This window comes from Callithrix jacchus, chromosome 13, assembly GCF_049354715.1.
Source record: "Callithrix jacchus isolate 240 chromosome 13, calJac240_pri, whole genome shotgun sequence".
Taxonomy (NCBI): Eukaryota; Metazoa; Chordata; class Mammalia; order Primates; family Cebidae; genus Callithrix; species Callithrix jacchus.
Genome location: NC_133514.1, coordinates 71,345,892 through 71,359,720, shown reverse-complemented (window position 1 = coordinate 71,359,720; position 13,829 = coordinate 71,345,892). Strand labels below are relative to the sequence as shown.

Here is a 13,829-nt window from a genome sequence, read left to right as displayed (position 1 = left end):
GCTCAATGCCACTGGCCACAGTTGGTAGACTGCCAGAAAAGTGGTATTTCAACTTCTCCTGGGCCAGTGGTATTCATAATGTTTTGCCCATTTTTCTGTTATATAACCGAAAAAAATTAGAGCAGTTAAAATTTCTGGTGATTTTTTTGGTATATGTATATAAATATGTTATATATAAATAACCATGGAATACTATGGAGCCATAAAAAAGGATGAGTTCATGTCCTTTGCAGGAACATGGATGAAGCTGGAAACGATCTTTCTCAGCAAACTAACACAGGAACAGAAAACCAAACACCGCATTTGCTTACTCATAAGTGGGAGTTGAACAGTAAAAGCACATGGACACAGGGAGGGGAATATCACACACCAGGGCTTGTAGGGGGGTTGGGGGAGGGGAGGGAGAGCATTAGGAGAAATATCTAATGTAGATGACAGGTTAATGGGTGCAGCAAACCATCTTGGTACATGTATACCTATGTAACAAACCTGCACGTTCTGCACATGTATCCCAAAACTTAAAGTATATATATGCTAAAGTATGTGTGTGTGTGTGTGTGTGTAGTATATGTACAAGTTGGACTTAAGTGTTTTATTTACATTACTTTGTTTCTTCACTGACAATTTACTAAGGATCTGCCTATTACAAGTACTACTTAGCATTAAGTAACTAGTGAAAACAGAGTATCCACATAATAGGTTTTGATGATTTAAATAAGCACTGTTATATGTAAGAAGTATTTCACCTGACTTCAAATTACCCCCTAACTTTTTTTTCATTATCTGAAAACCAGTTTTAATTGCAGTATTAGGGATTCCTAGATATTTAGCATTGCTCACTATACACGATAGCCTATTTTTATACCTTATATTTTTTTTAAATTTTCATTTCAGTTTCTCAGATAAGTACTTTGAACCACTACTACCCACCCCTTGCCACCTCTCCTCCCACAAATAAGTCAAGTAAATAAGGCCTCTCAATAGCAATAATTTGCTCCAAGCCACAAGATAAGTTTTAGGATTTTCTATATTTAATTTACATTAAGTGCCTAAACTCTTGACTTAAAAAGGCAAGGGAATAATTTGCATATTCATTATAAAATAATCTGCTCTGCAATTGCTCTTTCCCAAGGCACCAACTACTGTCGTTCACTGTCGGATAGTGTGGAAATAGACCTCTTTTCTTGCACATGGTCCACAGCTTTGCCTGCAGGGCTGAATGAACCAGAAAGCAAGGATATGGATCTGTGGTATTGCCTTTTGTGTTTCTGGTTTAAAAACACCAGAACATTTTAAGAAATGATTCTGGATTATGCAGAGATGGATCAGAATACCCTGACTGTGCCTGAAATTTTCATTTCTTATTAATAATTCTTTAGGCAGTTGGTAGTCAGTCAATTCCAAACACTTGGGATTTTATTTCTCCAGTTAATAAAATGTGAAAAAGGTATTTTTCTACTAAAATTAACTCATGATTTTTGGGTTATGGAGAACATAATACTTTCTCCCAAAGAGAGGGAGGAGCCACTTATTTTTGCTCTGTCTTCTGACTGGAAAAGTAGGACACAGGCAAATTTCATAGGCGACAGGTTTTCTACTGCATGATTAAGGTGAGTAGATAATGACTTGGGCATTTCTTTATGGATGGCTATGGGAAATAGGAACATGCTTTAACTTCTCAACCAGCAGATTCATGATTTTTTTTCTCTTGAGCAATTTGAAAAATAGGAAGAGATATAGGTAGAAATGGAGAGGGCAGAGAAAAACTGAAACAGGTGCACATGTGGCTAATTTTGCCTTTGATGGGATATTCACTATGACCAAAGTAGGGTATCTTTGTAGGGTAAAGTGGTTTTTTTTCTCTTATATTTGAATTCTTAAGCAATCAAGGAAATTAGAAACTCTTTCATACTTAGGGTAGATTCTTTTTAATCTATTGTGTGCCTCAAACTATGCAATTTAGTTTCCGGGATTGCAGAAAAGTTTATTCTTGTACTTCAATCAATCCTTTCTCTTTTTCTAAAACTCTGATCCACAAGAACAGCTATTTCAGCAAACATAGCATTTTGCTCAAATTAAATTGCACATAGGTATTAAATAAGCTTGGTGAGATTAAGTTCTCAAAAGTGTTACGGTGTATTTGTTTATAAATCACAGGTGTAGTTACAGTCAAGTCCCCAGGTGGCTTTTGGAGAAATATAAGTTAATAAGGTGCTGTTAAAGAAATGAATACAGGTGCAGATGACTTTGACAGGCAGGAAAATTCACCGCTAACTTCATTATGGCAGATGAAAATTAAGTTGTGTTTAGTCAGGAGAGTCATATAAATAGGTACAGGGGTCATATGACTGAAACTGCTTGGGAGGTAGAGTTTTTGTGTATACTTTAAAATTTGAGAGCATAGGAAGTCCTGAAATACTCTTGAACAAAAGTTTGAATACATAAACTACTAACTGGGAAGCAAACTTCTAAGGTATTCTGGGGCCAATGCAACTAGAAAGTGATTTAAGCCATTAACATTAATTCTAGTCATTAGCAGTATCTGTGTTAAAGGTAAAATTTTATGTTTTATGCTTTAAATCGTCATGTGTACTAGATGGTCAGCTCTCCACTGGGTTGTTCTAGAAAGTGTATGTTGAAAACAAATGTGAAGGGTTGCAAGTTATATAATACTGAGAACCATTTAAAAGTTTTGCAGAATTTCACATTTTTAAAAGCGTATTTCTGAGTGAATTCTAGCTCACCCTTTTTTATGGTATTAGTCCCACTCACTAGCATCCAGACCTTGTTCAGTGAGATAGCAAGGTGTAAAGTTTCAGCTAGTGCGCTGGGCGGTGTACACATTGCAGTGATGTGGCCTGTAGTGAGTTGTCTTTTCACATTTACGATAGTAACTGTGAAGATTCTAATAATTCTCTTTTATTTAAGTTCCAACAGAAAGTTTTTTAGGTTTCATTAGAAATTTCTTACAACTTTGGGAATGCAATGTGTATGTGAATAACACTGGATTTTCATGGCTGAAAAATCAGCCAAGCTAGACTGAAGACCACAAGTAAGTTGTGCCATACACCAGGCTTGGAGAAACTCAGGACTACTTTGAAAAGCTCATCTATCCTGGTAGTCCAGCATGGTGTACTAGCCAAGGTTCTCCAGAGAAACAGAGCCATAGGAGATTTTTTTATAAGGAATTAGCTCATGTGAGTATGAAATCTGAGAAGAACTAATACCTGCAGGTTGAGTCCGCAAGCCAGAGACCCAAGAGAGCTAATGGTGTAGTCCAATCTGAAGAGTGGCTGGCTTGATACTTGGAAAGAGCCATTGTTTCAGTTTAGTTGAATGGCAGAAAAAAGCTGATGTGCCAGTTCAAAGGCAGTCCGGGAGGAGGAATCTTACTCAGAGTAGGGTCTGCTTTTGTTTGACTGATTGGAAGGACTGATTGGCCTTCTGCTTTTGTTCAACTGATTGGTTTAACTGGTCTTCAGCTGATTGGATGAAGCTCACCACATAAAAGAAAGCAATCTGTTTTATTCAATCTACTGATTTAAATGTTAATTTCATCCCTAAACACCCTCATAGAAAACACCCAGAATAAAGCTTGGTCAAATACCCAAGCACCTTATGGCCCAGCCACATTGACACATAAAATTACCCATTACATGTGGTGTTTATCCAGTGCCCCAAACAGTACTTTACAAACACCAGAACTCAGTAAATATCGGATGGATAGGTGGATAGATGGATGTTCATCATAAAAATTAAACAAACTAAAGTTTTAGTATTGTAGATCAGGAAATACTCCTGCTTTTGCTGGTTAAATATTTATAACTTCACAGCTGTTTGTTTGAAATATAGCAATATTTGATCATTGTATTTAATATTTGGGCCACTCTGAAGGTGTTACCTACTTTTGAAAATACTCAAGATTTTCAAAAGAGATCAAATATTTTTCTTTCTTTTTTTTTTGAGACAGACACGCTCTTGTTACCCAGGCTGGAGTGCAATGGCGCAATCTCTGCTCACCGCAACCTCCACCTCCTGGGTTCAGGCAATTCTCCTGCCTCAGCCTCCTCTGAGTAGCTAGGATTACAGGCATGCGCCACCATGCCCAGCTAATTTTTTGTATTTTTAGTAGAGACGGGGTTTCACCATGTTGACCAGGATGATCTCGATCTTTTGACCTCGTGATCCACCCACCTCAGCCTCCCAAAGTACTGGGATTACAGGCGTGAGCCACTGCGCCCGGCTGAGATCAAATATTTTTCTTATAAAATTACACATGCTTTCACTGGCTATTTGCTTTCTCTAATATCACACTGTGTCTCAATTTTTCTTACACTTCCATGACCTTATTTTCTTATCAAGGTGTGTTTAATTTTTATATTTAATTTTATCTTTGTATGTAATGGATTTCTGCTCTTCTCCCTGACTCCGTTTGGTTTTGGTTGGTTTTCTCTTAGTCAGCTTCTTTCTAGTGGTTTCTTGCCAATTGTCATTATTTTTACTGTGTAGTTGTAACAACATTCTATATTTTAATTGACGTGAAAGTGTTCAGTGAAATCTTGCAACTGGTAACAACCATGTTAGTGTGACTACAAACATAAAATGTGAGATATGACATCAATGTTTTGGAAATGAATTATCAGCTATAAATAACTTGAGTCCATTTCCCCTTCTTGTAGTATTATCACCATAGAAATTTAAAGTCTTCTTGACTTGCATTCTTTTAACCCCTTAAAATTAAATACTGTTAGGCTGGGCACAGTGGCTCACGGCTATAATCCCAGTACTTTGAGAGGCCAAGGTCAGTGGATCACAAGGTCAGGAGATTGAGACCATCCTGACCAACATGGTGAAACCCCGTATCTACTAAAAACACAAAAATTAGCTGGGCATGGGGGCACGTGCCTGTACCCCCAGCTACTCGGGAGGCTGAGGCAGGAGAATCGCTTGAACCTGGGAGGTGGAGGTTGCAGTGAGCCAAGATGGTGCTACTGCACTCCAGCCTGGTGACAGAGCTAGACTCCATCTCAAAAAAAAATAAATAAATAACTGCCAGAGGTTAAGGGGAATTGTTAATGGCAAATAACTCTCAGTATCACAAACTATTTAACAGTGTAAGATAGTTCTTAAAATATAATGGAAGCACCAAAAATTGTAAAGGATTTTGTTAGTGATAATTTTCTTCCTATAATTCAAAAGTTAGTAAATGTTTGCGGTAGATAATTAGAATAGTTAGGTAATCAGATATGTCATTTTTTATAAGTAATTGAACCATGATAAATTTACCTTGAATCTACAGATGAACAAAAAGAAAATATATATTACCTGTAACACACTTACTTAGTTACTCCCTGGAGAGACTCCTGTTTCTAGATTACTTAAATCCATCCCGTTTTTTCCCTAGGCTTGTGTATATATACAGCCACTATTCCTTATTTGTGAGGTCCATGTCTGAAAATTCATCTATTCCATGAGATTTATTTGTAACCCCCAATTAACAAGCATAGCACTGATCTTTGTCATTTGCAGACACATGAAGAGTAGCAAAAAAAATTGAGTCAGTCAGCATTCACTTTCCCACCTGAGAATGAACAAATAGATTTTGCTCATCTGCTTTACTATTTCAGTCCAAAGACTCTAAACAAATGTTCTTTTTGCAACCTATTTAACGTCCCATTTCCTCATTTGTGTGCTTACTGTGGGTGTTTTCACTGTTTATAATGGCCCCCATGTGTAGGACTGAAGTGCTGTCTAGTATTCCTAAGCACAGGAAGGCTGGGATGTGTCTTATGGAGAAAATATGTGTAGTTAATGAGTTTTGTTCAGGCATGAGTTATACTGCTATTGACCATGTGGTCACTATTAATGAATCAACAGCATATATTAAATAAGGTGTCTTTAAATAGAAGTGCACACAAAACAAGGTATTGGTCAGTTGACGAAAACCTTTTTGACCAGAGGCTTACCATAACCTAACTTTGTGTTTCTTCCAGGAGCAGTGGTTCAGTGTTTACAAATTCAGTGTTTTTGGCAACTTTACAGATTGTAAATGCTGCAAATAATAAGAATGACTTCAATTACTTTATTTTTTCAAAAATTGAATTCCCCTTTAATGCATTTTTTTCTTAATGGTATATTTTAAGTATTTTCCTGTATCATTAGATCCTCTTCAATATTATTGTCATATCTGTGTAGCAATACAGCTTACAGATGTGTTTTTAGTATATTTACTAAAAGGTCTTTTATACAGCATTTACAACTTCCCCTTCCCCAACATTTTGCTATTATATAAAATTCTGAAGTAGACATCCTTGGCACTTAATCTTCATCAGAACTATGATATTTCCTTAGGATAAATTTTCTGCAATGAAATTTTGGGACACGGGATATACGAATTGAAACTTTTGCTATTTGCAAGAGTCCTCTATAATCTTTCAAATATGCTGTTTTCTGAACAAAAGGAAATTAACAAAAAACTGCATTTTAATCAAAATTTGAAAATCTTTTTAGGAACATGAAAAAATTATAAAACTTTTATCTCTTATTTAAATAGCCATTTGTAGTACATTTTTTATAATGCATTTAAATAGCAGTGCAGAGTACAGATGTCCCTCGGTATTCTCAGAGGATTGGTTCTAGGAACCCCTGTGGATACCAAAATCTGCAGTTGCTCAAATCTCTGATATAAAATGGCATAGTATTTGCATATAAGCTATGTGCATCCTCCTGTATACTTTAAATTATCTCTAGATTACTTATAATACTTAATACTGTATAAATGCTATGTAAATACTGTACTTTTTGTCATACTGTTATTCATTTTTTCAAGTATTTTTTATTAGCAGTTGGTTTAATCTGTGGATGCAGAATCCATGAATGCTGAGGGTCAGCTGTACTTTAGACATGGACAGAAAATCAGATTAGATATGAATACACTTGCAGAACTGTTAGGGTTTTTTTAGGCCAGCCTTCTCTTTTTATCAATAAGGTTGGAGATGGGTTTGACTGTTTATGAGTTCCATTTTTTTGAGATAGATTCTCACTCCATCACCCAGGATGGAGTGCAGTGGCACAATTTTGGCTCACTGCAACCTCTGCTTCCCAGGGTCAATTGATTCTCGTGCCTTAGCCTACTGAGTACCTGGAATTACAGGTGTGCCTGCCACCACACCCTGCTAATTTTTGTATTTTTAGAGACAGAGTTTCACTATATTGTCCAGGATGGTATCGAACTCCTGAATTCAAGTGATCTACCAGCCTCAGCCTCCCAAAGTGCTGGGATTACAGGCATGAGCCACTGTGCCCAGCTGTGAGTTCCATTTTTTTTTTTTTTGAGACGAAGTTTCGCTCTTGTTTACCCAGGCTGGAGTGCAATGGCTCGATCTCGGCTCACCACAACCTCCGCCTCCTGGGTTCAGGCACTTCTCCTGCCTCAGCCTCCTGAGTAGCTGGGATTACAGGCATGTGCCACCATGCCCAGCTAACTTTTTGTATTTTAAAAAGAACAAAACTCCATAGCTTTATTTTCTTTGGAATATTCTAACCATAGGTGTGTAGAAGGACTCAGACTGTCTATCTTCATTTTCAGTCCCTCTTTGGGGGATTGAAAAAAATCCTTATTTTTTTCTAGCTTTGAAACACAGGTTTCTAAATTTAAGAAACGCAAATAAACATTGATTCCTTATAGACACAGATGCAGAAGTGAAGAAAGGGTACTACTTCCTTTCATCCTGAAAGTCAGAGCAAGTACACCCTCAGCTGCAAGGGAGACCCTGATTAATGCCTCAGGGGAACTCTTACCGGAAATACAGAGGTAGGGGAAAATATGACTTGCGGCTGTGAGAACTGGGTGGCTGAATGAGGTGACGTGTGCTAGACATTGAAAGATGGCTTAAAATTATCATGGGAGAAATTACCTACTGCTAAAAATTTGCATACTTTCACTACATTGGCAGATATTTAATTTTGATCTTTCTCAAGTAGGGAGCATGTTTAGCTTGTCATTATTTTAAGCATTGCTGCTACAGAGGAGCAAATGTTGATTTATGCTATTTATGTGTTATTTACAAACTGCATGTGGTATTTCACATTTTTCACATATCCTCATAACAAATTTTTGTTTTGTTTCTGCAGTGCCTTCGTGATCATCAACTACTGAGTACATGATATTAGGTTGTGTTGATATACTTTAGTTTGTTAACATTCTTCCCTGATTTGATAATTTTGGATTTTGCTTCACTTTTTGATTTTTACAGACAATGCCAAAGGAACAACTAATGCTTTTATTTTTTTTATTTCTTGTGGTATTTTTTCAGAGAATGTGTTCTTAAAAGTGGAATCACATGAAACTACTTCTTTTTGTCATTGTGTATTTTCATATTGCTTTCCAAAAGTGTGTTATTAATTAATAGTATCCCCTACCATAGTTACCTCATCATTGTGTTATGTTAAAAGAAAAAGAAGTTCGCTTCCTTGGCAACCATAAAATGGCATCTCAAGGTTGCTTTAATTTATACATCTTTGATTAGTAGCATAGACCAATCTTTTTCTAGTATTATTTACTATCGGAATTTTGACTTGTATAAAATCATTGTTCATAATTTTTGCCTAAATACTTGCCTGTAGAGCCTCTCATTTGCCACACTAAACGTTACTCCATTCTTTCAGGAATCATTCCAAGTTACATATGTTTTATGTGTGTAAAATTTTAAATATATAATATGTACCTTTATATACCCAGTGGTATTGAGGAAATAGTACCTCATACTGTTGGGTTCCCACTTGGATCCAGACATGGTAAGGCATAAAAATATGTCTACATCACCCTCCCAATGACCTGTAAAGGAAACAGAACTAGTATAAACTGCATAATTCCCAAATCATTTGTTTTCTGACATTGGGAGGTACCGTTATTCATGTAGTAACCTCTATTATTGCCTCACTCCAGTTTTTTCGGGCTCTTTCTGTGTTGCTATTGTGCCTTATATGTCTTCTTCATTGTGGAACTTAGTCATAGTATATTGTAATTAATTCTTTTTCTTTCTTTTTTGTTATGTTTTGTTTTGAGATGGAGTCTCACTCTGTCGCTCAGGCTGGAGTTCAGCAGCATGATCTCAGCTCACTGCAACTTCTACCTCCTGGGTTCAAGTGATTCTCCTACCTCAGCCTCCTGAGCAGCTTAGACCCACTGGCATGTGCCACCACACCCGACTAATTTTTGCATTTTTAGTAGAGATGGGGTTTCACTATGTTGCCCAGGCTGGTCTTGAATCCTGACCTCAGGTGATCTGCCTGCCTTGGCCTCCTAAAGTGCTGAGATTACAGGCGTGAGCCATTGCACCTGTCCTGTAATTAATTCTTTTTTACCTGCCTGTGTCCCCTTTTCTGGATGTATCCTGAGGAGTGGAACCGTATAGTTAGATACTTTTTTCAAGTATGTTTTTATTTATTTTTTTTATTTTATAGAGATGGGATATCACTATGTTGTCCAGGCTCGTCTTGAATTCCTGACCTGAAGCAGTCCTCACACCTTGGCCTTTCAAAGTTCTGGGATATTAGACATGAGCCAGTGCAGCCTACCTTTTTTTTTCTTTTAAATTCAATGTGCCTAACTCACAGCAGTGCAGTCACTCCTTAGTTTGTTCGTTCATCTAGCAAGCATTTATTAGATGTCTGAATACTCTCCGAAGCTTTACTGGACATGGAGCATATACAGATGAGAAAGCCCTGGTACCTGAAGTCTGACCATTTACAGGGAGGAGAAACTTGGGTCCCTAGTTAACTGACAGAGTGTGAAAACAGATTTTAGAGCTTAGAAGGGCCTTAAGGCACTAAAAAAAATATGAATCAAGAGCCCTATTAAAGCAGCAATGAACAGAAATTATTGGAAAACATATGTTATAACATGTTATAAATTCTTTAACATTTATTTCTCCCAATTGTTAAGCCCTGAAAGGTAGTATTTAGAGTGGGTAGGAACTATAGCAGTCATCTCTTTTTTGTTGTTGGTTTTTTAAGATGGAGTCTAACCCTGTCACCCAGGCTGTAGTGCAGTGGTGTGATCTCGGCTCACTACAAACTCTGCCTCCCAAATTCAAGTGATTCTCGTGCCTCAGCCTCTGGAGTAGCTAGGATTACAAACATGCACCACCATGCCTGACTAATTTTTTTATATTTTTGTAGAGAGACTTTTGCCATGATGGCCAGGCTGGTCTCAAACTCCTGGCTTCGAGTGATCCACCCACCTCAGCCTCCCAGAGTTTTGAGATTACAGGTGTGAGCCACTGCACCTGGCCGCAGTCGTCTTTTAACTCCTCCTTTTTACAGTTGAGGAACTCCAAAACAGTTACAGTGTCCACTAGGCTAGCTGGGGTTTCTTTTAAAAAGAGATTATTTCAAAATTGTAAAGGATATATTTTCTTACAAATGTGATGAGGAACTTCATACACATATTTGCTCATTTGAGTCTAAGTTTTTAATCGGCTCCAAGAATAATTTAGATTCATTGGTGTATGGGCTATGGAACGTGTCCAGTTGACTTTGAGGACCACCTCTGCCCAGGCATTCCCCCTGTTTCCCTCCATTCCATGTAGACCTCCAAACATACCTCAGAAGCTGAGAACTGTGATACTATGTGTGTATGCTCTTCACTTTTCAAAAAGTAAAAGTGGAATTTACTTTTGAGGTTTAGTTATGATTCTTTTTGTAACAAAGGCATGTACAAATTACTACTAGGTTTTGAGTTTTAATTTTTCAGTATAATATATAAAAGAATGAAATAAATATGTCAAGGAAAGTGTATTAATCATTTAACTGGCCTGTGATAGTGATTTTCACAATGTTTTATCTGAACCTTATAGCTAAATTTTTTATTGGTTTTGAGAACAACTTAAAGTGTTTTGTTTTGTTTTCTTTTAATTTTTTAACTTTGCTTAGACTTTAAAAGATAAAGACATTCGTATCTTAATCATACCAGACAAAGCTAACACAGTATATATCCTATGGGAGATAAATGGTATAGAGTAGAAAGAAACCTTTGAAAATCTGTATTATTGATTCACAGAATTTTAAAAACAAGTTAATACTCCCATTTTATTCCTCTATTACATGCAGACAGTCCTTTAGTTGAGATGAGAGATCAGGAAGAAGAGATTTTACCCAGTATCTTCTAACTTGGGCTTTGTTTTCTTTCTTTTTTTTTTAATCTCATGATTCAGAGCTTTAAATATTATAATACTTTTTGAGGAATATTTTCAACTCCCTGAAGTGCCAGATTTTGTGTGTGTATGTGCACATGTGTGTGTGTCCATCTCTCTGTATAAATGTGTATGTTTTTTCTTGGAGAAAAGGTGCACATAGTCATCAGTTGTATTTTAGAAGGTATTCTTTGAGCAAAACTTTGAGGAGTGGCATCGTTTCAAACTTCTATGCAGTACCTACTAGATCGCAATGACTTCTGAAATGACTAACTGTTCTATTGTCACCATCCTTTTTAGCAAGTCCTTCAGAGGGACAAAAGTGACAGCTCAGTGTTACCTACATTTGTGATTTGCTTAATAATATGAAAAATATTCAAAATCATTGTTTGCCTTTGAAAGAGCACAAAACGTAAATGTAGGGGGTGCCATAGGCTGGAATATTGGCGGATTCCATTTGGTTGTTAAGAAAAAGTAATTTCTTAATGGATCTCATCCTTCACTGTTAAAATAGAGGGACAGATGTGAAGACTTCTAAATTTCTGTTGTTCTTTTATAATCTCATTTATTCTAAGAAAAGTAAATAAAATTAGAAATAAATAGTAGAAATGTGATTTTGATGCCACCTCTGAATTAGGGACTTTTCCTTACTGTGGTTTTTTTCAATGATTTTGTCTTATAAAGTAATATTATTTAAACTAATAGTATATATTAATATTTTCAACTGCTGAGTTTTTGTGGGGTTTTTACAATTTTAGATTGTATTCATCCTTTTGGTTTTTGTTTTTCTCTTCTTGTTTTTTTTTCTTTTTTGAGACGGAGTTTCGCTCTTGTTACCCAGGCTGGAGCGCAATGGCGCCACCTCAGCTCACTGCAACCTCCGCCTCCTGGGTTCAGGCAATTCTCCTGCCTCAGCCTCCTGAGTAGCTGGGATTACAGGCACGTGCCACCGTGCCCAGCTAATTTTTTGTATTTTTAGTAGAGACGGGGTTTCACCATGTTGACCAGGATGGTCTCCATCTCTTGACCTCATGATCCACCCGCCTCAGCCTCCCAAAGTGCTGGGATTACAGGCTTGAGCCACTGTGCCCGGCCCCTTGTTTTTCTCTTCTAACCAATATTTCATTCCCATCCCTTGTAATAGGGTGGCAGAAGGAATTTTGGTAATTGGATTAAGCAATTTATTACAGTAGTCTTCTGAGGGTGACAAACAAAGTTTATGTGTGCTACTCTTCCTCTGACTTATTTGTTTCATTTTGTGAGTAAGCATTTTAAATCTACACATGAAAGTAATCATTTCTTTAATAAAGGCTAATGTAAGACCAGTATCAGCAACAACTGTTGTTGGTTTGGCATCATGGTCAGTAATTTCTCTACCTTCTGAAAGTCTGTCTTTTTTGGCCTTTAGGAAGCAGGACAGTCATTACGTGTTAGACTGAGAGAAGTAGAGATTATAGAGCCACTTGGAAATGAAGTGTTAATTTCTGGTTAGCGGATGTGTTACAGGCTGAATTGTGTTCACTTAAAATTCATATGTTGAAATCCTAAACCCCAGTATGTGATTGTATTTGGGGAGACAATCTTCATCAGGTGGGCCCCAGTCCATTATCATTGGTGGTCTTAGGACACAGGCATACCCAGAGGGAAGACCACATAAAGAGTCTGGGTGAAGGCTGTCCACAAGCCAAGCAGAAAGGCCTCCGAAGAAACCAACTCCGTTAACACTGTTAACATCTTGATCTCAGACTTCTAGCTTCTAGAATTGTGAGAATATACTTTTCTATTGTTTAAGCCAGGCAGTCCTTAATGCAGTCCTAGCAAACTATTGGGGGTGGGATGGGGGTGGGGTTGTTTAAACAGTGATTGAAATAGCTCAGTTAATCAAATGAAAATAAAAGGTTACCATTTTCACTGGAAACAAAATTTGTATTAATGCCATTTTCACTTGATCTTTGCCAAAAGGCAGAGAAGCGATGTATTAATGCCATTTTCAAATAACCCCTATGAGAGCATCCCAAAGTCATTGGTATTTTGATTGATTTTCCAGCTGCTTCAAATAGCAGATAAATAAGTTGTCTTTAAAGTATCATTTTGCGTGAAGCTTCAGGAAACTTAAACTCTAAAAAATAATTTGAGTTAATCATTTAGGATTAATTGCTTCTTTCCCATCAAAATATTGTCTTTACCTTCTTTGATGGTAAGAGAAATGAATAAGGTTTTTCTTTACTACTACTTTACAGAAACACTCAGAGGGAATTGTGAAATATTTAGCAGACGGACTGAAGGGCAAAGTCTACTAGCTAACTAAAGGGAATTAAATCCAACTAGTTAAAGAGTAGGTAAAAGGCATTTAAGTGTCGGGCTGTTTTCATTTTCTTCTCATTTCTGAATGTAATTTAAGAACAGAGGGGAAATGAGGGATTGAGAAGAAAGTACAGTTTTATCACCTCTGCTCTCAGTTTGGTTTATGATCCCCAGTGTCAATTTCTATTAGGGAAAACAAAACGAAACAAAACTTTCTGCAGTCACGCAGGTATTACAGAAACCAGTACTCTTCAGTTTACTTTCTTTGGCTTCATAGCAGAGTACAGCTAGATCCTTTCATTTTTATAACTTTGTCCTGCAAAATATGGG

The 13,829-nt window shown here is 37.0% G+C and overlaps 1 protein-coding gene and 1 pseudogene across 1 annotated transcript in view; one reads left to right on the top strand and one right to left on the bottom strand.

Moving 5' to 3' along the window:
* Positions 1 to 13,829, top strand: part of CDH2 (cadherin 2) — a 236,558-nt gene that overhangs the window by 80,597 nt on the left and 142,132 nt on the right. The window lies entirely within an intron of this gene.
* Positions 13,038 to 13,170, bottom strand: LOC118147115 (U2 spliceosomal RNA; annotated as a pseudogene).